At 36.4% G+C, this 25,829-nt stretch overlaps 1 long non-coding RNA gene across 1 annotated transcript in view; it reads left to right on the plus strand.

Moving 5' to 3' along the window:
* The first annotated feature begins 213 nt into the window (after nt 1–213).
* The window catches only part of LOC107974821 (uncharacterized), a 32,308-nt gene continuing 6,692 nt past the window's right edge, over nt 214–25,829 (plus strand). Inside the window, exons 1-2 of the long non-coding RNA XR_001717863.4 lie at nt 214–304; nt 25,323–25,359. This is a non-coding gene — a long non-coding RNA (uncharacterized LOC107974821). The remainder of the gene's footprint in view (nt 305–25,322; nt 25,360–25,829) is intronic.

Genomic DNA, 25,829 nt, shown 5'->3' on the forward strand with positions numbered 1-25,829 from the left:
TCCAGAGGTGGTAGGCGGTTGCGCCAGCTTCACATCCTGGATAGGCAAGAACGTTTCCCTATCATACTCCTGTCCCGGGTCTCATGTGTCTCAGTTCAAACAGACACTGCCGTCTATCTTCAAGCTGCAATGAAGCTGAGAGCCACAGAAAACACCTGTACCATGGTTTCAGGGAGGAGTCTCTTCCCTCAGCCGAAAACAGACAGCTTTGCTGGTCATCTGTTCTCCACTGCGAGGACGCTGCCACTCAGTGTGGAGAGAGGAAGGGGTTCTGCCTATGGTGCAAGAAGGTCGGACTCGGCAGGTAGGCACACCACCAATATCATTGTAGCTGCTCCTAATAGTCCTGTATTGGCTGTCCACAGGCATCCACGGCTTTGTCTGCAGCAGTGGGCAGTCGGGAAGGAGAAATCCTCCTCTCTACTACTGTGCCTGAGCACTGGGGCTGCCTGACCACTGGGGCTAAAAAACACTTCCCCCCAGAGCACTGAGCATGGTGCCCATTTCTCTGCTGGAAGGGGTGCTGTCACCCTCAGTCCCCAAGCAGGAAACTCTTGGGCACAGGAGAGCATACGCTCTGGCTTCGTTTGTCCCATGGGGCACTCCCTAGGCGCGCTGCACTCTCCCTTCCCCTAGGGGCAGCATACCCTGAGGGTCAGACCACCGGGAATTCTGCAGCTACCTTGGGTACATCTGGCCCCATGTGTGGCTGCTGCAATCTGAGCAGGTGCTAGGGAATGTCTGCGGGGGATCTGGTGATGTGGAGACACGAAGGCTGAGATTTTCTGGGCAGGACAGAGGACCACAATGATGCACACTCAATATGGCGCTTACCACTGCAGCTCAGGTCTGGGGAGAGGGTGAGCAACTTTATACAAGCTGGTAGCCTGGTGCAATGCCCTCAGTAAATTAACAAATCACCACCCACACCGGTCCTTGGGCTAGGGCCAGCAAAGGAGCTCTCCTACAGTTCGGAAACCCAGTCTGCCACAGCTGTGAGTGGAACGCAAAACACCGCACCTACCCTTTCCACCAGACTCCAAGTTCCTTGAGGTTCAATCTCTGCCACACTCTTGCTTCCTTCTTTTTTCTGTGCCCTAGCTTCTTTCTGTGAGTTCTCCAGTAGGTTCTGGCACTCTCTCCTTAATCTTCTATTCAACTTACGATTATTCATCTGTAACTTTGGTTCTTTCTGAGGAGAACTGGCATCTGACATCTCAACTCAGCCATCCTGAGAGGGCAGAATTTTGATAAAATTAATAACACTGTTTTCTCCCTTTACTCTGCATCTCAAGAGAATGAAGCAGAGTTATGACTTTTTCAACAGAATCATAAACTTCCGTACGCCATTGAGGAATAAGGAGCATATTCCTTCAGCACCAGATTTACCTTTCTTCTTAGTGGCCTGATTTTGATGCTGCTTTTTTGGATTAAAAAAAAAAATCATTCACTTTGCAAATGGGATAATGAAAAGTATACACCTCAATTTCTTTTTGGGATTCAGTGGATCTTAAGAGAAATCGAGTTTCGATGTGATCAATGCCCCAGAAGACAGAGGTGCACTTACGGAGACGTGCTAATGCTCTTGGTGATCCGTCTGTAAGATGGGAATGGTCATTTATTCCTCTCTTGTCTGAAAAGTCCTTCCTTAGGTGCCTAAATTACTCTTAGAGGTGCATCGCCAGCCCAGGAGAAACAGACTTCTGAGACAAGGCTATCTTTTGTTTTGTAATTTAGGGGATGTTTTGAAAAAGCCCCTGAAGTGAAATGTTCCCTTAACCTGCTCACAACATTGTCTTACATTTTTCATTAAAATGATTTTCTTCAACATAAGTTTTGATTTCCAGGAGGCTAGTGTTAAAGTTTTAAGTGACTTTCTTTGAATGTCCAAAAAGGCTTTAAGTGGAAAAACAGATATTTTAGTTCTTTCTGTTGAAACCACCAACCAAACACTATTCAGATCATTGCATCTTCTCTAAGGATTCTATATTTAGCCCATTATTATGCATCGGGGCATGCGTTAAAATCTTTTTCTTCCATTTTCAGACTATTCATATTTTAGGATTCTGGACTAAAACCTAAACCTATCTTGTTTTCATACTTCCACATGCTTCTGTTATAAATAAACATGTCCCTGTTGTCAGTTTCAGCTCCACTCTACAGCTTATCTCTGGCTGACCCCCTCCACCTCTGACTTTTTGGATCCTCATGAGGTCTCCACATCTTGATTTGTGAATAAGGCCTATCCCAAAAGATCCATCAGTAGTTATGTCATTGCTAACTCACAGTTACATCCCTAAAGTTCATGCCAACAAAATAAGCAATTGGATAAAATTATACTGGGGGATGGAGTAGAAAGCAAGTCCATTGGGATTTTACATTTTAGAAATGTGAAAGTAAAAAAAAGAGAAAAAGTTGTCAATTGGTCGTAAGAATGGGACAGAATAAAAAACACAAATGTCATTTAATCTTCTTTAAAAATAATCCATTTATGTTATACGCATTTTCATGGGTTTTGATATATGACTTTTAATGGCAATTTTTAGTAGTTTTAAAATATTCATCTAGCCTAAGTAGACTATGCTTGATTTGATCACTTCTCTATTTGTGGTTGTATTGATTTTCTTCAATTTCTTAAAGATAAAATTTATTGCAATAAAAATCTAGTTCTGCATATAAGTAGTCCTCTTCTGTGGAATTATGACTTTAGGAAATATATTCCCAAAGGTGGAATTACTGACTCAAATTGGATAAACATTTTATCTTTTACTACATATTGTTTATTATAAAGCAAACAGCAGTGTTCAACTGTATTAGTTTCACTACAATCTCACAAACTTTGAATGTTTTTATTTAAGCAATTGTTTTATCCATAGAAGAAGAATACAGTGTGTCCTGAAAAAAAATTTATTTTTTTATTTCTTCAATAATGGACACAATGCACATTTTCCATGTTTTTAAAATCTCTGCTTATATAAACTGTTTGTTCATATCCTTTGCCTTATTTAATATGAAAAGGAAGACTAAAAATACTGTAATAATCACAATATAAACACTTTAGAAATCATGTCTGATGCAAATGTTTTCCTAACATTATTTTTATCTTAGGCGCTTTCATTTGTATGAAATTTTTATTATTTTATATATGTTCATGTTATCCTGTCAATAATTTCTTTGTATTTTTTAATCTCTGCTCTTCCTCACTGCTAGAGATTGGCATGCCCTTGGATGAGTTCTGTATTTATCATCTCTTCTATATCTGTTGTCATTTATAGGTGATTTCACTTGCATCTCACCCCTTTGGCTTTAAGTATCATTTATATGCAGATGATTTTTATATTTTTATGCCCTGACTCTACTTCTCCTCTGAGTTTCACACACATGTCCAACCAGCTACTCTTCGTCTCTACTTATACGTTTATCTCAAACTTAAGATATCTGAAGTAGAATTTTTGATTCCATTCTCTAAACCTGTTTCTCCCCACTCTATCTCATCTTAGAAAATAGATCTATACCTATTTTTGTAAGTCAAAATCTAGCATTGGTTTGATTTCATTCTTTCCCTCAACTTCACCTCTAATCATCAATAAAGACTTTCATATTACTTCCATTTTTCCCCAACTCCATACTAGCTGAAACACCATCATTGTCTACCTAGGATACCAAAAGAATGACAATCTGGCCACCCTGCTTCAACTCTTGCCCCCTAAAATATGCAAGCAGATAGCAGAGTCAACCCTTTTACTTCCATAGATCAAATCACATGATCCTTCTGTGTAAAACTTTCCAATGTCTTCTCACCCCATGTAGAAAGCAATCCAAATCTCTTGCCCTGGCCATCCAAGGTCTAGATAGCTACACATTATGAAGCTACACTTACCTCTTAATTCATGCAATTCTAGTTCTTGTTCATTTCTCTGTACTCACATGGCACTTTGTTCTGTCCATAAAGCATGAAAAATTTGTTCTCACCCCAAGCCTTTACTCTTGCTGGACTCTGCATAAAATGCTTGTCTTTTTGATATGTGTACAACTGCCTCCTTTTTGTCACTCAAATCACAGTTCAAATATCACCTCCGTCAATTTTAATTTTGAAAGAGACTTTCTCAGAGCACTCAGCAAAAAAAAAAAAAAAAAAAAAGCTCCCAAGACACTATCTATATAGTATCATCCTATTTTGTTTTAGTAATAACACTTATTGTTTTTCTGTTTTTTTTCTTTAACTTGTCAGTTGTTTATTTCCTATTTCACGGAAATAATAGAAGCTTCAGGAGAATCATTATCTTGCATCTCTAGCATCTTAAATCATGGAAGTAATTCAATCAACATCTGTTTGATGAATTAATGAATGAGGTTTTTTTTTTTTTTCGGCTATAAATCTGAGAGTGTTATTTTGTGATGAATCCAGACACTGGTAAACTTTTTTTATTTTCTTGTTTTTCTCCACAATTTCTTTCTTAATTAAATTTTAATTTTTTGAATCAGAAATTTATTTGCATGGTTCAAAAAATTGAAGCTATAAAAAGCAGTATATTCATATCTTTCTCCCCTACCTCTTTCTTGTCTCTTTAGTTTCATCACTCAAACAGGGGAACAACTGTTTTTAGCTTCTTTTTTATTATTATTATTTTTTTATTATACTTTTAAGTTTTAGGGTACATGTGCACATTCTGCAGGTTAGTTACATATGTGTACATGTGCCATGCTGGTGCGCTGCACCCACTAACGCGTCATCTAGCATTAGGTATATCTCCCAATGCAACCCTCCCCCCTCCCCCCACCCCACCACAGTCCCCAGAGTGTGATATTCCCCTTCCTGTGTCCATGTGATCTCATTGTTCAATTCCCACCTATGAGTGAGAATATGCGGTGTTTGGTTTTTTGTTCTTGCGATAGTTTACTGAGAATGATGGTTTCCAATTTCATCCATGTCCCTACAAAGGACATGAACTCATCATTTTTTATGGCTGCATAGTATTCCATGGTGTATATGTGCCACATTTTCTTAATCCAGTCTATCATTGTTGGACATTTGGGTTGGTTCCAAGTCTTTGCTATTGTGAATAATGCCGCAATACACATACGTGTGCATGTGTCTTTATAGCAGCATGATTTATAGTCCTTTGGGTATATACCCAGTAATGGGATGGCTGGGTCAAATGGTATTTCTAGTTCTAGATCCCTGAGGAATCGCCACACTGACTTCCACAATGGTTGAACTAGTTTACAGTCCCACCAACAGTGTAAAAGTGTTCCTTTTTCTCCACATCCTCTCCAGCACCTGTTGTTTCCTGACTTTTTAATGATTGCCATTCTAACTGGTGTGAGATGGTATCTCATAGTGGTTTTGATTTGCATTTCTCTGATGGCCAGTGATGATGAGCATTTTTTCATGTGTTTTTTGGCTGCATAAATGTCTTCTTTTGAGAAGTGTTTGTTCATATCCTTCGCCCACTTTTTGATGGGGTTGTTTGTTTTTTTCTTGTAAATTTGTTTGAGTTCATGGTAGATTCTGGATATTAGCCCTTTGTCAGATGAGTAGGTTGCGAAAATTTTCTCCCATGTTGTAGGTTGCCTGTTCACTCTGATGGTAGTTTCTTTTGCTATGCAGAAGCTCTTTAGTTTAATTAGATCCCATTTGTCAATTTTGTCTTTTGTTGCCATTGCTTTTGGTGTTTTGGACATGAAGTCCTTGCCCATGCCTATGTCTTGAATGGTAATGCCTAGGTTTTCTTCTAGGGTTTTTATGGTTTTAGGTCTAACGTTTAAGTCTTTAATCCATCTTGAATTGATTTTTGTGTAAGGTGTAAGGAAGGGATCCAGTTTCAGCTGTCTACATATGGCTAGCCAGTTTTCCCAGCACCATTTATTAAATAGGGAATCCTTTCCCCATTGCTTGTTTTTCTCAGGTTTGTCAAAGATCAGATAGTTGTAGGTATGCGGCGTTATTTCTGAGGGCTCTGTTCTGTTCCATTGATCTATATCTCTGTTTTGGTACCAGTCCCATGCTGTTTTGGTCACTGTAGCCTTGTAGTATAGTTTGAAGTCAGGTAGTGTGATGCCTCCAGCTTTGTTCTTTTGGCTTAGGATTGACTTGGCGATGCAGGCTCTTTTTTGGTTCCATATGAACTTTAAAGTAGTTTTTTCCAATTCTGTGAAGAAAGTCATTGGTAGCTTGATGGGGATGGCATTGAATCTGTAAATTACCTTGGGCAGTATGGCCATTTTCACGATATTGATTCTTCCTACCCATGAGCATGGAATGTTCTTCCATTTGTTTGTGTCCTCTTTTATTTCCTTGAGCAGTGGTTTGTAGTTCTCCTTGAAGAGGTCCTTCACATCCCTTGTAAGTTGGATTCCTAGGTATTTTATTCTCTTTGAAGCAATTGTGAATGGGAGTTCACTCATGATTTGGCTCTCTGTTTGTCTGTTGTTGGTGTATAAGAATGCTTGTGATTTTTGTACATTGATTTTGTATCCTGAGACTTTGCTGAAGTTGCTTATCAGCTTAAGGAGATTTTGGGCTAAGACAATGGGGTTTTCTAGATATACAGTCATGTCATCTGCAAACAGGGACAATTTGACTTCCTCTTTTCCTAATTGAATACCCTTTATTTCCTTCTACTGCCTAATTGCCCTGGCCAGAACTTCCACCACTATGTTGAATAGGAGTGGTGAGAGAGGGCATCCCTGTCTTGTGCCAGTTTTCAAAGGGAATGCTTCCAGTTTTTGCCCATTCAGTATGATATTGGCTGTGGGTTTGTCATAGATAGCTCTTATTATTTTGAGATACGTCCCATCAATACCTAATTTATAGAGAGTTTTTAGCATGAAGGTAGTTGAATTTTTTCAAAGGCTTTTTCTGCGTCTATTGAGATAATCGTGTGGTTTTTGTCTTTGGCTCTGTTTATATGCTGGATTACATTTATTGATTTGCATATATTGAACCAGCCTTGCATCCCAGGGATGAAGCCCACTTGATCATGGTGGATAAGCTTTTTGATGTGCTGCTGGATTCGTTTTGCCAGTATTTTATTGAGGATTTTTGCATCAATGTTCATCAAGGATATTGGTCTAAAATTGTCTTTTTTGGTTGTGTCTCTGCCCGGCTTTGGTATCAGAATGATGCTGGCCTCATAAAATGAGTTAGGGAGGATTCCCTCTTTTTCTATTGATTGGCATAGTTTCAGAAGGAATGGTACCAGTTCCTCCTTGTACTTGTGGTAGAATTTGGCTGTGAATCCATCTGGTCCTGGACTCTTTTTGGTTGGTAAACTATTGATTATTGCCACAATTTCAGCTCCTGTTATTGGTCTATTCAGAGATTCAACTTCTTCCTGGTTTAGTCTTGGGAGAGTGTATGTGTCAAGGAATTTATCCATTTCTTCTAGATTTTCTAGTTTATTTGCGTAGAGGTGTTTGTAGTATTCTCTGATGGTAGTTTGTATTTCTGTGGGATTGGTGGTGATATCCCCTTTATCATTTTTTGTTGTGTCTATTTGATTCTTCTCTCTTTTTTTCTTTATTAGTCTTGCTAGTAGTCTATCAATTTTGTTGATCCTTTCAAAAAACCAGCTCCTGGATTCATTAATTTTTTGAAGGGTTTTTGTGTCTCTATTTCCTTCAGTTCTGCTCTGATTTTAGTTATTTCTTGCCTTCTGCTAGCTTTTGAATGTGTTTGCTCTTGCTTTTCTAGTTCTTTTAATTGTGATGTTAGGGTGTCAATTTTGGATCTTTCCTGCTTTCTCTTGTGGGCATTTAGTGCTATAAATGTCCCTCTACACACTGCTTTGAATGCATCCCAGAGATTCTGGTATGTTGTGTCTTTGTTCTCCTTGGTTTCAAAGAACATCTTTATTTCTGCCTTCATTTCGTTATGTACCCAGTAGTCATTCAGGAGCAGGTTGTTCAGTTTCCATGTAGTTGAGCAGTTTTGAGTGAGATTCTTAATCCTGAGTTCTAGTTTGATTGCATTGTGGTCTGAGAGATAATTTGTTATAATTGCTCTTCTTTTACATTTGCTGAGGAGAGCTTTACTTCCAAGTATGTGGTCAATTTTGGAATAGATGTGGTGTGGTGCTGAAAAAAATGTATATTCTGTTGATTTGGGGTGGAGAGTTCTGTAGATGTCTGTTAGGTCCGCTTGTTGCAGAGCTGAGTTCAATTCCTGGGTATCCTTGTTGACTTTCTGTCTCGTTGATCTGTCTAATGTTGACAGTGGGGTGTTAAAGTCTCCCATTATTAATGTGTGGGAGTCTAAGTCTCTTTGTAGGTCACTCAGGACTTGCTTTATGAATCTTGGTGCTCCTGTATTGGGTGCATATATATTTAGGATAGTTAGCTCTTCTTGTTGAATTGATCCCTTTACCATTATGTAATGGCCTTCTTTATCTCTTTTGATCTTTGTTGGTTTAAAGTCTGTTTTATCAGAGACTAGGATTGCAACCCCTGCCTTTTTATGTTTTCCATTTGCTTGGTAGATCTTCCTCCATCCTTTTATTTTGAGCCTATGTGTGTCTCTGCATGTGAGATGGGTTTTCTGAATACAGCACACTGATGGGTCTTGACTCTTTATCCAATTTGCCAGTCTGTGTCTTTTAATTGGAGCATTTAGTCCATTGACATTTAAAGTTAATATTGTTATGTGTGAATTTGATCCTGTCATTATGATGTTAGCTGGTGATTTTGCTCGTTAGTTGATGCAGTTTCTTCCTAGTCTCGATGGTCTTTACATTTTGGCATGATTTTGCAGTGGCTGGTACCGGTTGTTCCTTTCCATGTTTAGCGCTTCCTTCAGGAGCTCTTTTAGGGCAGGCCTGGTGGTGACAAAATCTCTCAGCATTTGCTTTTCTGTAAAGTATTTTATTTCTCCTTCACTTATGAAGCTTAGTTTGGCTGGATATGAAATTCTGGGTTGAAAATTCTTTTCTTTAAGAATGTTGAATATTGGCCCCCACTCTCTTCTGGCTTGTAGGGTTTCTGCCGAGAGATCTGCTATTAGTCTGATGGGCTTCCCTTTGAGGGTAACCCGACCTTTCTCTCTGGCTGCCCTTAACATTTTTTCCTTCATTTCAACTTTGGTGAATCTGACAATTATGTGTCTTGGAGTTGCTCTTCTCGAGGAGTATCTTTGTGGCGTTCTCTGTATTTCCTGAATCTGAACGTTGGCCTGCCTTGCTAGACTGGGGAAGTTCTCCTGGATAATATCCTGCAGAGTGTTTTCCAACTTGGTTCCATTCTCCCCATCACTTTCAGGTACACCAATCAGACGTAGATTTGGTCTTTTCACATAGGCCCATATTTCTTGGAGGCTTTGCTCATTTCTTTTTATTCTTTTTTCTCTAAACTTCCCTTCTCACTTCATTTCATTCATTTCATCTTCCATTGCTGATACCCTTTCTTCCAATTGATCGCATTGGCTCCTGAGGCTTCTGCATTCTTCACATAGTTCTCGAGCCTTGGTTTTCAGCTCCATCAGCTCCTTTAAGCACTTCTCTGTATTGGTTATTCTAGTTATACATTCTTCTAAATTTTTTTCAAAGTTTTCAACTTCTTTGCCTTTGTTTTGAATGTCCTCCCGTAGCTCAGAGTAATTTGATCGTCTGAAGCCTTCTTCTCTCAGCTCGTCAAAGTCGTTCTCCATCCAGCTTTGTTCCGTTGCTGGTGAGGAACTGCGTTCCTTTGGAGGAGGAGAGGCGCTCTGCGTTTTAGAGTTTCCAGTTTTTCTGGTTTGTTTTTTCCCCATCTTTGTGGTTTTATCTACTTTTGGTCTTTGATGATGGTGATGTACAGATGGGTTTTTGGTGTGGATGTCCTTTCTGTTTGTTAGTTTTCCTTCTAACAGACAGGACCCTCAGCTGCAGGTCTGTTGGAATACCCTGCCGTGTGAGATGTCAGTGTGCCCCTGCTGGGGGGTGCTTCCCAGTTAGGCTGCTCGGGGGCCAGGGATCAGGGCCCCACTTAAGGAGGCAGTCTGCCCATTCTCAGATCTCCAGCTGCGTGCTGGGAGAACCACTGCTCTCTTCAAAGCTGTCAGACAGGGACATTTAAGTCTGCAGAGGTTACTGCTGTCTTTTTGTTTGTCTGTGCCCTGCCCCCAGAGGTGGAGCCTACAGAGGCCGGCAGGCCTCCTTGAGCTGTGGTGGGCTCCACCCCGTTTGAGCTTCCCAGCTGCTTTGTTTACCTAAGCAAGCCTGGGCAATGGCGGGCGCCCCTCCCCCAGCCTGGCTGCCGCCTTGCAGTTTGATCTCAGACTGCTGTGCTAGCAATCAGCCAGTCTCCGTGGGCGTAGGACCCTCCGAGCCAGGTGCAGGATATAATCTCGTGGTGCGCCGTTTTTTAAGCCGGTCCGAAAAGCGCAATATTCGGGTGGGAGTGACCCGATTTTCCACGTGCGTCCATCACCCCTTTCTTTGACTAGGAAAGGGATCTCCCTGAGCCCTCGCGCTTCCCAAATGAGGCAATGCCTCGCCCTGCTTCGGCTCGCGCACGGTGCATGCACCCACTGACCTGCACCCACTGTCTGGCACTCCCTAGTGAGATGAACCCGGTACCTCAGATGGAAATGCAGAAATCACCCGTCTTCTGCGTCGCTCATGCAGGGCGCTGTAGACCGGAGCTGTTCCTATTCGGCCATCTTGGCTCCCTTACTCCCTGTTTTTAGCTTCTTATAGCACTTCCAAAGTTTGTCTATATAAAAATGACTAAAAATAAATATTTTTATTTTCTACCTTCTTTGTAAGCACTGAGGTTTCTTAACATAAAAGCTGTGTTAACTTAGATTTTTCTTTCATCAGTCATACATCCTGGATATCTTAGGAGAATTCTCATTATTTCTATAGCTATATCACATTTTCACTGAGTAGATATATTATAATTAACATAGCCAATTCTTGTCCCCATCAATGCATATATGATTATTCCATTATTTTACATTTAATAATAATGCTGCTATGAATAACCTTGTACATACCTCATTATGCACATACATATGTCTCTAGGATACTACCCAAGTTGGAATTTCTGTGCCAAGAGGTATATGCCTTTGTACTTTTCATAGATGTTGCCAACTTGCTTTTCATAAATCTTATACAAATTACATGGCCATCAGCGATATATGATAATAACTGTTTCCTCAGAACTTTGCCAATGGGAAGTTTTAGCACTTGAGTTTTTGCCAATCTAATAGATAAAAATGGAATAATTTATCTTATGACTGATGAGAGAACATCTTTAAATATGTGTAAAAGCCATTTTTACTTTTTTTTTTACAAACTATGTTCTTTGCCAAATTTTTCAATTTGATTCATGTATTCATTCAATAAATATTTATTATGTGGCAGGTAGTGTTCCAGATACTTGAGATATAGCAAGTATATAGATGAGTTATATATCGCAAATAGACTTATGTTCATATGTTTGACTTTGCTTGTGTTTTCTTACCTTTTGGCCATGCAGTGGTTTTGTTAGGTAATTGAATTTCTACTTTCTTTCTAAACCTTGTCTAGGAAGCTTCTGCTGCCACTCTGATAGAAGTCATAGTTTTTGCATTACTGAATGAATGACTCCTCATCTTTAGGAAGTATATTTTTCTGGTGCCTTTAAAGTGCTGCCACTGCTGGGTCTTGCTTCACTCTCTTTTTTCTTCTTCTTCTTCTTCTTATGCAGCTTCTATAAATTTCTCCTAATTTCATTTTAAATGGGGTACGTGGAAAAGATATTTATTGCTTTTATATAATTTCCAGGAAGAACAGGTTGGCAGGAGAAGTTGATATAGACAACCACGTTCATACCAGAAGTCTCTACTTACATTTTTTTTAATAAGACATATGTAATTATCACCCTATAATAGGCATTGTCACAAAAAGTAGTCAAAAAAGTTTTGGGGGTTTCCACAGTGGCCAACTGGGAGAAGTGATGTAGGAAAAATTTATTCTTCAAAGGTCATTGGTATTGGAAGTGAATTATCCAATCAGAATACTATTAAGAAGGTAAGAGACACAAAATTGAAAAGTTCAAAATGGTGGAGAAACTCTTACTTCCAAGACAGTGTAATTCTATATAAAATCTCTCTCTAATATCTTCACTAACAAGTGTAAATATATTCATATGCTGAAAATACTATATAATGAGAATCCCATGCAACCTGCGCCGTGGATGCTAAATCATTACGTGTAATATTTACCTATTTCTTGGGAAAATGTAAGTCAGGTTTCTGTTTCTCAATTGATATCTCTGCACGAAAACTATTAGAGATGTGCTCAGTCTTGACACTGCCTATTTTGCATAGCATATATTCCTGTACATATTGAGAGGATTAATGATAAAAATGAAGGGGAAACTTTTAGATCACAATTTGCCCAGTTAATTGAAGACTACATCTGACTAACACTCCCTTTCCATTGCAATAAAATGAACGTAGAGACCACTTTTGATTTTCCAGGTGCACACTAACCAATTTAAAAATAGCTGTGGTTCAAGCACAAAAAGGAACTGGGCTGATCTGTGGTCAGGTAGGAGCCTTGTAGCATTGGTTGTCTCTCCCTCTGACTGGAAGCTTGATGGTGTTCAGCAGGATAGAGGGGACAATAATGGAACTGAGCAGGGGCATGTAACTGGTCAACATATTGAGAACTTTCATTATAGCCAACTAAAATTTATATTGCTCTATTTTTGATAATTTTTTGTTTTGTAATCCATTTACTCCAACAAAAAGCAAAGCCAATTCATTTGTTTTCTGCTTTTATAAAATAAGAACCTCATGGAGTTAGTTGTGAAACAAGATTCCACTTAGAGAAATATCCTCAGTAACAGGAATAGTAGACAATACCGTCTTTATTTCAGACTAGAAAAGTAAAGCTTCTAGTATAAAGAAATCCTGTTATTAGTTGCCAATAATTAGATTGTAGATTTGCACTTTGAGGTGATGGACATTGAAATAGATTATGGGAATGAGCAGCACCAGATATGACTAATGTAGAACTTTGTTCAGAATAATTCAATTATATGAAAGAACATGCTTAGGGAACTATGTCTACCCTGCTATTTAGAGTCTGTGTAGACCTGAATGCCAAGGGATCCTTCCTGTCACAAGTCCAGAAATCCTAAATTCAGTAAATTCAAGCTAGCTGTTTCTTGATTATTCATTAGAAAACACTTAGTAGAAAATAAGCAAAGTTGAATGCTACAGGACTAGTCTTTAAGGAGTTTATTTGTCTGGAAATTACTCTCATCCCATAATTCTAACAATGAGTAATATTTTTCAAATTACATATTCTTTAAAAAATATTATTGATATTTTACAAAGGTAAATACCCTCTGCTCTTCACTATAATAATAACAATTTCCTAATGGCTCAAACTATGTAAAAAGCAGTTAATGTTTTTGGAAATAAATAAATTTAGGTCAAAGGGGTACTGAAGCCCAGATAAAGAAATAAAGGATCTTTATATTCACATAGGCAAAATTTGATTTTCTGCTGTGCCTTGTGTCTCTAAAATTTAGGCATTAATATTTTAAATTATATTGTGCTCATAAGAAGTAGGTTGTGTTCAATGATCAAATCATCAAAAATGATCAATGATCAAAAAATGATCCAAAAAGGAAAGATGTTTCATTTTATATGATACTATTGAAAGTAAACTGGTCTCTTCTCTCGCTGATGAAGGAATATGTACTACATCTACGTTTATTTTACACAAAATCTAGAAAATCAATGAATTAATTACTCAAAATTCAGAACAACAAATACCTTTATTGAATCAAAATGATAATTTGAAGAAAGTACACTTTGCAGCTAGAATAATAGGTGAGTATCCCATGCTTTGAAATCAGAAGAGAGTTAGAAAATGAGTGTATATATGTGTATATATGTGCATGCATTTTATATGAATGGTCTGGATTTATTGTGCCAATAATCACACTAAAAATAAAATGTGTTTTTATATGTTTATATGTAAAAATATTATCATTACAATCATATATTTTCTCTTCTATAATACCTGAGAATTTTCTCTTTTCTATTGTTTTCATATTTTTCTCAAAATAAATGCTAGAATACTAGATAATATTTTAGTACATAATACTGAAATTAGATGATTGATGACTTTTTATTTACACATACGTATGAATTCAAGATACTCTAGGAATTTATAATTCTTTGAAAAACAAATAAAACTGCAATGAAAAGGTAAAAATTCTGAAAGTACTTTATTCTTCAATTCAGTTCAGGAATCCTGACTCTCAGATACAAAGGACATGCCTGAAATAGTCTACTCCCTCTGTAAATTTGCTGATTTGTAAGAGTTTTGCTTTTTATTCCTCCGTACCAGCAGAGGATTCCATAAGATTTTTATTTTTGTGATACTATTTATATCAATTAGGTATGGTTCCAAAAAGAATCATCACATTTACTTCATAAGGCAGAAACTTATGAAGTTTATCCTAGAGGCAGAATACTTTTTATTTCTACCCTCAAGCATATCCCTATAATTATCTATTCCTAGTCTTTTATTAGTACATGTTCTCCACACAAATAAAGCAGGTTAGTGATCTCTAATCCTGAAGGTCATTGTTTCCCAAATCCATGAAATTGAATTTACTCCTAAAATTTGCAGCCTTTATTTTATCACATTAGCATAGAAGATCATTCACATAATCTTTAATAGTTTTCATATTACTTTTTAAAAGTTAAAGAAAATAGTGATTGTTTGAAAATTAAGGACTTAAATATGTTTGACATGTTGAAAGCCTTGTATCTTATGTATTTCTTCTGAAGTGTTTTGTCATTTAAAGCTAGCTTTAGGCTTAGGGATATTTATCCAGTGGCAACATGACTATAAACATGTCTCACTGCCCTCCTTGCCAACTCCCTATCCCTTTTATTGGTAAGACTCACGGTTTTGTTATGAAATATTCATGTTTGGAATTTCAGGCTGCTCCATCCTGTCAAGTGGATGACAGTCGCCTGGAAGGCAGCTGTGCATGTAAATTAATCAACCTTACTTATCTGCCCAAATACATCTTCTGTTTCTTAGGGATTGAAGAAAATATCTAGCCATTTCCAAAGCACTGTGCAATGAATGTAGACTTGGGAGATTTTTGTAGATTTGACTGTTTTCTTCTCCAATATAGCTGGACAGTTGCCATTATTATCTTCTTGAACACTTTGCAAAGCCATTTATGAATAAACAGAAGTGCTGCAATTGGCCTTTCTCACAAAAATTTTGTGTGGGTTCATTCAGTTGCTCAAGACACAAAGACACACAGTGTACTTCATTAGTGTCCTTGCATTATACTCTGGTTCTCAAACTGATCCTTAGAAAGGTTGTAGCAAAATAACCTTATAAATCAGAACTTTTGAACTGAGGCCAAGGACACTATTTTGCACATGCATTTTCACTGAACAGCTTGGAGTCCAGATACCTTAACTAACATCTTTACAATCTGGCTCTAACAGATATTCTACTGCTCCTGTTTGATCACGTTAGGTACACTGAAATGTTCATGTATTTTGGCATGCATACTCTCCAGTTCCTCCATGCACTTGTGGTTTTCTCTGCCTAGTCTACCATTGCCCTTTTATGTTTAAAAAACTCTTGATCATTATTTTTTTCATAAGAAGCATGCTTAGATATACCTTTTATTTACATATGTATATTAAATTTTTAGGCATATATAACAGTTGTACATTCTTATGGAATACATGTGATATTTTGATAATCATATAATGCATGATGATCAAATCAGGGTAATTGGGATATTCATCACCTCAAACATTTACGTTTTTTCTGGTGTTGGTAACATTCCAAATCCACTGTAGTTATTTTGAAATATACAATACACTATTGCTAACTATAGTTGTCCTATTCTGCTATAGAATATTAGTTCATATTCCTTCTAACTGTGCATGTCCATTAACCAACTTCTATTTATCCCCTTCTCCCCCAGTACCCTTCCCACCCTCTGATAACCATCATTCTATTCTCTACCTTCATGAGATCAATATTTTGAGCTCCTGCGTATGAGCAAGAATATGCAATATTTGTCTTAATGTGCCTGATTTATTTCACTTAACCTAATGTCCTCTAGTTCCATCCGTATTGCTGTAGAAGACAGAGTTCTATTTTTTTTTTTATGGCCGAATAACGTCCCATTGTGTATATATGCCACAATTTATCTGTTCAGCTGGGTTCATGGAAGTTTGGTTGATTCCATATCTTAGCTATTGTGAATAGTGCAGCAGTAAACATGGGAGTGCAAATATCTCTTTGATATACCAATTTCCTTTCTTTTGGATATATACTCAGCAATGAGATTGCTTGATTGAACAGCAGTTCTGTTTTTAGTTTTTTGAGAAATCTCCATACTGTTTTCCATAGTACCTATACTAATTTACAATCCCACCAACAGTGTCCAAATGTTCCTCTTTCTCCACTTTCTCCCCAGCATTCATTATTATTTATCTTTTTGGTAGAAGTCATTTTAATGGGTGGTATGATATCTCACTTTGTTTGCATTTCTGTAATGATTAGTGATGTTGAGCATTTTTCATATAACTATTGGCCATTTGTATGTCTTCTTTTAAGAAATGTCTATTCAGATTTTGGCCCATTTTAAAATCAGATGATTATTATAATTATTTTGCTATTAAGTTATTTGAGTTATTTATTTGTTCTGATTATTAACCTTTTGTCACTTAAATTGTTTGAAAATATTTTCTCCCATTCTGTAGTTAGTCTCTTCCCTTTGTTGATTGTTTCCTTTGCTGTGCAGAAGCTTTTAAACTTGATGTGACCCCATTTGTCCATTTTTCCTTCAGTTGTCTCTGCTCTTCAGGTCTTACTCAAGAAATTTTCTCCCAGAGCAATGTCTTGAAGTATTTTCTCAATGTTGTATTCCAGTAGTTTCATAGATTCAGGTCTTAAATGTATGTATTTAATCTATTTTGACTTAGTTTTTCTACATGGTGAGAGATAGAGACCTAATTTCATTCTTTGGCATATGGATAACCAGTTTTCCCAGCACCATTTGTTGAAGAGACTATCTTTTCCCCAGTGTATGTTATTGGCACCTTTGTGAGATATCAGTTGACTGTAAATGTGTGAATTCATGTCTAGGTTCTGTGTGTGTGTGTGTGTGTGTGTATGTGTGTGTTTTAATGCTATTAACATGTTGCTTTGGTTACTATAGCTTTGTAGTATAATTTGAAGTCAGGTAATGTGATACTTCCAGCTTTAGTTTTTTTTTTTTTTGCTCAGGATTTATTTGACTCTTCTGGGTCTTTTATGGTTTCACATAAATTTTAGTGTTGCTTTTTCTATTTCTGTGAAGAATGTCATTGATATTTTGACAGAGATTGCATTGAATCTGTTGATAACATTGAGTAGTATGAACATTTTAACAATGATGACTCTTTCAATCCATGAACACAAGATATAGATATCTTTCTGATTTTGTGTTCTCTCTCATGTATTTCATTAATGTTTAATCTTTCACTTTATTGGCTGTTTAATTCTAGGTATTTTATTTTATTTTAGCCACTGTAAATGGGATTCCTTTCTTGGTTTCTTTTTCAGATTGTTTGCTGTTGACATAGAAATGCTACTGAGTTTTGCATGTTGATTTTGTAACCTACAACTTTACTAAATTTATTTATCAGTTCTAATTTTTTTGTGTGGAGTCTTTAGGTTTTTCTCAATAAAAGATTATATAATCTGCAAATAAAGATAGCTTGACTTCTTCCTTTCCAATTTGGATTTCCTTTCTTTCTTTCTCTTATCTAATTGCTCTAGCTAAGACTTCCAGTACTATGTTGAATAACAATGGTGAAAGGGGCATCCTTCTCATGTTTCAGATTATAGAGAAAAATATTTCACTTTCTTCCCCATTCAGTATGATACTAGCTGTGGATCTGTCATATATGGCCTTTATCATGTTGAGATATGTTCCTTCTGTACCCAATTTGTTGAGAGTTTTTATCATGAAGGGATGTTGAATTTTACCAAGTTCAAATACTATTTTTTTCAAGCAGAGTCTGTAACTCTATCTTCTATGCACCTACAACTAGTTGTATCTTTCTGGCATTAATTTTTTTTTTTTTTTGGCTTCAGCATACAGTTAAGTATTTGCTAATCTAATATGCTCTTGGATTTTGAATTCTGAAGTACAAGAGTTATATCTTTCTTTTGTTTTTGTTTTTATTTTTGGTTTATCACTCTTTTTTTTTTTATACTTTAAGTTTTAGGGTAGATGTGCACATTGGGCAGGTTAGTTACATATGTATACATGTGCCATGCTGGTGCGCTGCACCCACTAACGCGTCATCTAGCATTAGGTAGGAGGGGAGAGGGATAGCATCTCCCAATGCTATCCCTCCCCCCTCCCCCCACCCCACCACAGTCCCCAGAGTGTGATATTCCCCTTCCTGTGTCCATGTGATCTCATTGTTCAATTCCCACCTATGAGTGAGAATATGCGGTGTTTGGTTTTTTGTTCTTGCGATAGTTTACTGAGAATGATGGTTTCCAATTTCATCCATGTCCCTACAAAGGACATGAACTCATCCTTTTTTATGGCTGCATAGTATTCCATGGTGTATATGTGCCACATTTTCTTAATCCAGTCTATCATTGTTGGACATTTGGGTTGGTTCCAAGTCTTTGCTATTGTGAATAATGCCGCAATACACATACGTGTGCATGTGTCTTTATAGCAGCATGATTTATAGTCCTTTGGGTATATACCCAGTAATGGGATGGCTGGGTCAAATGGTATTTCTAGTTCTAGATCCCTGAGGAATCGCCACACTGACTTCCACAATGGTTGAACTAGTTTACAGTCCCACCAACAGTGTAAAAGTGTTCCTATTTCTCCACATCCTCTCCAGCACCTGTTGTTTCCTGACTTTTTAATGATTGCCATTCTAACTGGTGTGAGATGATATCTCATAGTGGTTTTGATTTGCATTTCTCTGATGGCCAGTGATGATGAGCATTTTTTCATGTGTTTTTTGGCTGCATAAATGTCTTCTTTTGAGAAGTGTCTGTTCATGTCCTTCGCCCACGTTTTGATGGGGTTGTTTGTTTTTTTCTTGTAAATTTGTTTGAGTTCATTGTAGATTCTGGATATTAGCCCTTTGTCAGATGAGTAGGTTGCGAAAATTTTCTCCCATGTTTTAGGTTGCCTGTTCACTCTGATGGTAGTTTCTTTTGCTATGCAGAAGCTCTTTAGTTTAATTAGATCCCATTTGTCAATTTTGTCTTTTGTTGCCATTGCTTTTGGTGTTTTGGACATGAAGTCCTTGCCCACGCCTATGTCCTGGATGGTAATGCCTAGGTTTTCTTCTAGGGTTTTTATGGTTTTAGGTCTAACGTTTAAATCTTTAATCCATCTTGAATTGATTTTTGTATAAGGTGTAAGGAAGGGATCCAGTTTCAGCTTTCTACATATGGCTAGCCAGTTTTCCCAGCACCATTTATTAAATAGGGAATCCTTTCCCCATTGCTTGTTTTTCTCAGGTTTGTCAAAGATCAGATAGTTGTAGGTATGCGGCGTTATTTCTGAGGGCTCTGTTCTGTTCCATTGATCTATATCTCTGTTTTGGTACCAGTCCCATGCTGTTTTGGTTACTGTAGCCTTGTAGTATAGTTTGAAGTCAGGTAGTGTGATGCCTCCAGCTTTGTTCTTTTGGCTTAGGATTGACTTGGCGATGCGGGCTCTTTTTTGGTTCCATATGAACTTTAAAGTAGTTTTTTCCAATTCTGTGAAGAAAGTCATTGGTAGCTTGATGGGGATGGCATTGAATCTGTAAATTACCTTGGGCAGTATGGCCATTTTCACGATATTGATTCTTCCTACCCATGAGCATGGAATGTTCTTCCATTTGTTTGTGTCCTCTTTTATTTCCTTGAGCAGTGGTTTGTAGTTCTCCTTGAAGAGGTCCTTCACATCCCTTGTAAGTTGGATTCCTAGGTATTTTATTCTCTTTGAAGCAATTGTGAATGGGAGTTCACTCATGATTTGGCTCTCTGTTTGTCTGTTGTTGGTGTATAAGAATGCTTGTGATTTTTGTACATTGATTTTGTATCCTGAGACTTTGCTGAAGTTGCTTATCAGCTTGAGGAGATTTTGGGCTGAGACGATGGGGTTTTCTAGATAAACAATCATGTCATCTGCAAACAGGGACAATTTGACTTCCTCTTTTCCTAATTGAATACCCTTTATTTCCTTCTCCTGCCTGATTGCCCTGGCCAGAACTTCCAACACTGTGTTGAATAGGAGCGGTGACAGAGGGCATCCCTGTCTTGTGCCAGTTTTCAAAGGGAATGCTTCCAGTTTTTGCCCATTCAATATGATATTGGCTGTGGGTTTGTCATAGATAGCTCTTATTATTTTGAAATACGTCCCATCAATACCTAATTTATTGAGAGTTTTTAGCATGAAGGGTTGTTGAATTTTGTCAAAGGCTTTTTCTGCATCTATTGAGATAATCATGTGGTTTTTGTCTTTGGCTCTGTTTATATGCTGGATTACATTTATTGATTTGCGTATATTGAACCAGCCTTGCATCCCAGGGATGAAGCCCACTTGATCATGGTGGATAAGCTTTTTGATGTGCTGCTGGATTCGTTTTGCCAGTATTTTATTGAGGATTTTTGCATCAATGTTCATCAGGGTTATATCTTTCTTTTAAACCTTGCTATTACTGGATTGATTTTCTAATGGTATTTATTCTATTTGCAACAATCTGACAAGTTCAAATTTTGAAAATGATTTTTAAAATATAGAAATTGTGAATGCTTTCCATAATGTAAGTGTCCAGTGTTCTTACATTGATACTTACAGTGTAAGGTTACCTTAGACACTCACTTTTTCATATATATATACACAAATATATGTACACACACACATATATACATATATACATACATATACTTATATGTTTTATATGTATGTGTGTACATAGTATAGATACATATGTATATCTATATGTATATATGTATACACATATGTATACATATATACGTATGTATATATGTATTTATATTATATACACCTTTGTATATATGTATATATGTATCTATATTATATACACCTATGTGTGTATGTATCTACACACATATGTATATATGTATCTATATTATATACACCTTTTAACTTGGAGTACTTTTAAAGAGCTTCCCAAAATTTTATCTATAGCAAATCACGAGTTCATAAATTTGAGCTTCATTCATTAAATGAGTTGAACAAAAAATATCCCTTTGTAGCCTTGAAATACTCGTCAGTTAATTGTTGTCATGAGGTTCAGTTTGCAAAAGTTATTTTGAAGAAATATATAGATATCTTCAAAATTTGTGTAAGTGGTTGTTTTCTATTAATGAACCTTAAAAGGAGCCATAAGAGATCACCTTTCATTACCTTGTCTCTAGTTTGACCCAAACCATTTATTTTTTATGAGTCTTTAGAGAAGAAGAGCCTATAGCCTGAATCATTTCAGTGATTAACAATGTTCACTACCAAGACAGTTTTATTTGTTTTTAATCTAAGTTACTAAAAGTAAGTCTATTTCCTTTTGTCTTGTCTTCAGAAAAGATGGAAAACAGCAGGTTACCATCCTCTGCAGAGAAACCACTCATATATTTGAAGACCATCAATAAGCCATCCTCCTCTAGGCTAAACAATCTCTGTCCCTTTAGCCTCTAAAATTGCTCTTGTAGTCCAACATATTAATCATCTTTGTAGCTCTTCTCTGAACATTATCCTACTCCTATAAGTTGTAGATTGCATAATGCTTTTCTAGGTGAGGATTCAGTACATTTTGTTTTGATTGATTACAAAAAAGAACATTTTTTTAATAGGCAATTTAGTAGAGCTTTACAGTCACATATTTTTCAGAACATTCCCTACTGAAAACTCTTCTATGTGCTCCAAATATGGTTAATATAATGAATTAAATGTGCAAGAGAGAATATCCTATGGCTACTTTTACTACAATTTAAGTATGTAAATTTAGCCACTTAATTATACATCAGAGTACTTTAAATGGATCACTATGACTGAACTCCAGCAACCCAAAATAGAGCCTGGCTGCATTGAGTTTAACTGCTATAGTCAACCTGAATTTACAAATCCATAGAAATTTGGTATAATACATATAATGGAGAAAGATGATAAACTGACCCTGAATGGGTCATTATTTTAGAAATGATGTTGCACTATTGTGGTTCTAAACCTATCAATCCCATTTTCTTTTTAGTTGCCCCTGGTGACCAGTCATCTCCATTATGTAGCTATGGCTCCCAGGTAACCTATGGCCAAGAAAAGATAGTAACTATACACATGGAAGCTAATAGGGCCCCCATTTAGTACAGGGATTGTAACCATTAGAAATTCTCCTTTATATAAAGACATGTAACCCTTTTGGTTTTAACCTTTTCCTTTTACACTATTTATCCATACTAGTAGTAGACTAGAAAACTTAAATGCAAATAAATGCTGAAGAGAAGTTGAAATAATATTGAAATTTTTAGAAATTTTAGTCATTCCAAGGAGATGTTACTTGTATTATTTCTAGTCCTTCTCTATTCCTGATACAACGTGGGTATTCTAAGCAGTAGATCCTTCTTTAGTGTTAATAGCATGCTCCAAATTATATGGAAAATATAAGGCCTCATCTTTCCACTGCCCATACTTGCCCCCAAGTACAGTGATATTATGAGTAAAGGCCAAGGATATGTATCTAAGAGTGAAAATTTAGGTTAATAAGGAAATTTGGATTTGTGTCTGTTGGATTGTGTGTGTTAGTGTATGTTCTTTTTTTAGGCCATCTTTTTGTACTTATTTTCTCCATTAGAATTGCATTAGCTGGGCTGCTACAACAAGCTAAGCCTGGGTATTTGTACTGCTAGGAAGAAAATGTGTGCCATCAACAGTTTAATTAGGCAGCTGGATGGAAAAGAGGAAAAGAATCATCTCCCAGACCTCTTAGAAATGTTTTGTTGAGGGAAAAAGCAGTCAATATAGATATATTGATATACTAATAAAGATACAAATATACTTATTAATCCATCAATCAATCTATCTATTTATCTATCTATTATCTGAGCTATCACAAGGAATTGGTTTACATGATTGTGGGGAAGTAATTTGAATCCACAGGGCAAGAAGTCAGGAAGTGAAGATCACAAGCAGACTGAAACTTGGAAGCTTCATGATGAAGCTGTTGTCACAGGTAATGAGGAAGGGAAGGTTCTATAAAGGCAAAACAAAGTGTAGACCAAAAATATCAGAGCATAGCTAAGGACAGTGCCTAAGTCTTTTTAAAAAGGCTTCCACTGATTAGGTCAGGCTCATGAGGATAGACCCTGTACTTTATTTAATTACAATTTTAATTACATCAGCAAAATACCTTCACAGCCAGCACCTAAGTTAGCATTTGATTGAAAGACTGGAAGAAGATGTATGTATGCTACAAAATGGCTGCTGTAGTTCCTTCTGCCCTCATATTTTATGTTGCCAATTTGACACCTTAAAAAAGTCATCATAGACAGGTCTGGATGTTTTTCCCAGACATTTTTCTCAGTGGGCGTCTATCAGGGATTCCTCTGATCATTGCAGTTGTGAGAACAGAATTCAGAGGTCTGAATCGTGATCTTTTGCAGGCAAGTCTGTAGATCGAACTATTATACCTAGATGCTAAATTAAAAACAAAATGAAAAGGAAAAAATCCCTCAAAAATCGATGATGGCATAAAATTTGAGAACTGGAAGAAATCGTATACATTACTGTGCTTATTTTCTCATTGTTATAGTGCTAGTTAGTAACAGAGTCACATCAAATGGCCTAATCATATCATTTCTTAATAACACTTAAAGACACTACTCCATGATAGTTACCTGTGGAAACCAAGGAAAAGGGAGGCTAAATAACTGCCCAAGTTACTGTTAGTAAGGGAGGTAGGATTCAACATAGATGGCCTAATTTCCAAGGCTGTTTTAAACCTGCGTGCTCTACTACATATCCCAGACTAGAATACACATATCACAACTGCTGGCCACATAGTGTATTTTTTTCTAGTAGTTTCTCATTTAGTATGGAAAAATCATCTCAAATTACTTTTATCATTTGGCAGGTAGGAAGATCCATCATCTAATGGCTTTTTTTCTTTAATTCTAATTCTTCCCTTTTTTAACTCCATTCTTTCTCTCCTAAGAAAAATAGCTAAAATATATTTCTGTGTTTTGACTTGTACCCATTTATTAGTTTCCATTTCTTTTCTCTTTCTGTGACTTCAATAGATGAATTTTATCAAAAGGTTGTTCAGATATTCAAGAGTTCCCTTCTTATTTTCACTAACTTTTTAAACTATAAGCTTAGCAAGATTTCAAGCTTATAATAGCTATTCTTTTTGAATATCTGAAGTCTAGAATTTTAGTTTAACATTTATTTTTCCTAAATCACACACATTTAAAGATCTTTAGATGTGGCATGTACAAAAGATTAATCACAAGTCTAACATGAATCTGGAAAGCTGTTATTTCCTAGGGCAATATGGAATTACAAACCTGTTATTCCTTATAGTTTTTTTCTGTAGATATGATTCTGGTAGGTTGTACTAACTGCAGATGACTTTCATCCAACAGCAGGTTTGGAATGACTTATTTTCATACAAAAATAAAACCATATTAAAAAATCAAAAGCACTAAACAACAAAAATGAATAATCAAAGACTCTAAAGTAAAGATCATACACATGCCAAAAGAAAATCACACACTTTTCATAGCTATATTGGGGCTTAATTTATGTACCATAAAACTCACCTGTTTAAAGTGTACAATTCATTATTTTCTTAGAATATTTAGAGAGTAAAAAATAAAACTTTCTTTGGAGGAATAACTATTCATATCCTTTCCATTTTTAAATTGTGTGATGTGCCTTTTTGTAATTTAGTTGTAAGCATTCTTTATGTATTCTAGGTACAAATCCCTTACCAAATATATGATTTGTAAATGTCTTCTCCCATTCTATGGGTGGTCTTTTTACTTAATGATGTTCTTCAAAGCACAAGGGATATATGTCATATTTTAAAAATCACCAATTTCTTTAAATAGTTACATGAATCTAAACAATTAACTGGTTAATTGGAAGAAGAAGTATTCTGGTTCCACTTCTAATATCATATAACATAAATTAGAGCAAGTAGATAACATGGTATTTAATGGCTGTACCTTGGTCAAGGATCATTGAAATGACTGGCTTAGTATTCTAAAATATTTGCAGTGAGTGTTTATATCTACTTTTATGCATTCTTTTTTTCTTTTCAGTTAATACTCTTGGATAATGTATTTAAGGATGCTTAAGGTAAGCCATTTGAATATTATCTGTGTCTTAGTTTATAGATGCAATAAGATTCTGCCTACTGAATTTTCTCTTTTTCTGAGATTTGGTTAGCCCGTTTTCTAGCAAGCTAGGACAAATTTCTGTAATTAGTATTATAAATATTTATAAAAGACTACAGTAGACACAATTTAGCTTTTTGAATTTTGCATAAATGCTACCTTATTCACTATGTCGAGTATTTCCCTTACAAATTAATTTTTATACTAGTGCATTCAAAAACAATGTCTTGAGAGATTTCCCACATCTATTGAGCTGGAGATGACAAACTGCAATTGAAATAAAATACAAACATTTTCCAAATGTCAACATTTGTTTACATTTTACATAGGTTTCTAGGAGTCTTATCATAAACTATTATAAATAAAGGTGGTGCAATCTAGTACATTGTTTTTTCCTGCTCTAGTTGACGTACTCATTCAATTTTCTAGAAA

Source organism: Pan troglodytes, chromosome 4 (assembly GCF_028858775.2).
Source record: "Pan troglodytes isolate AG18354 chromosome 4, NHGRI_mPanTro3-v2.0_pri, whole genome shotgun sequence".
NCBI classification, from domain to species: domain Eukaryota; kingdom Metazoa; phylum Chordata; class Mammalia; order Primates; family Hominidae; genus Pan; species Pan troglodytes.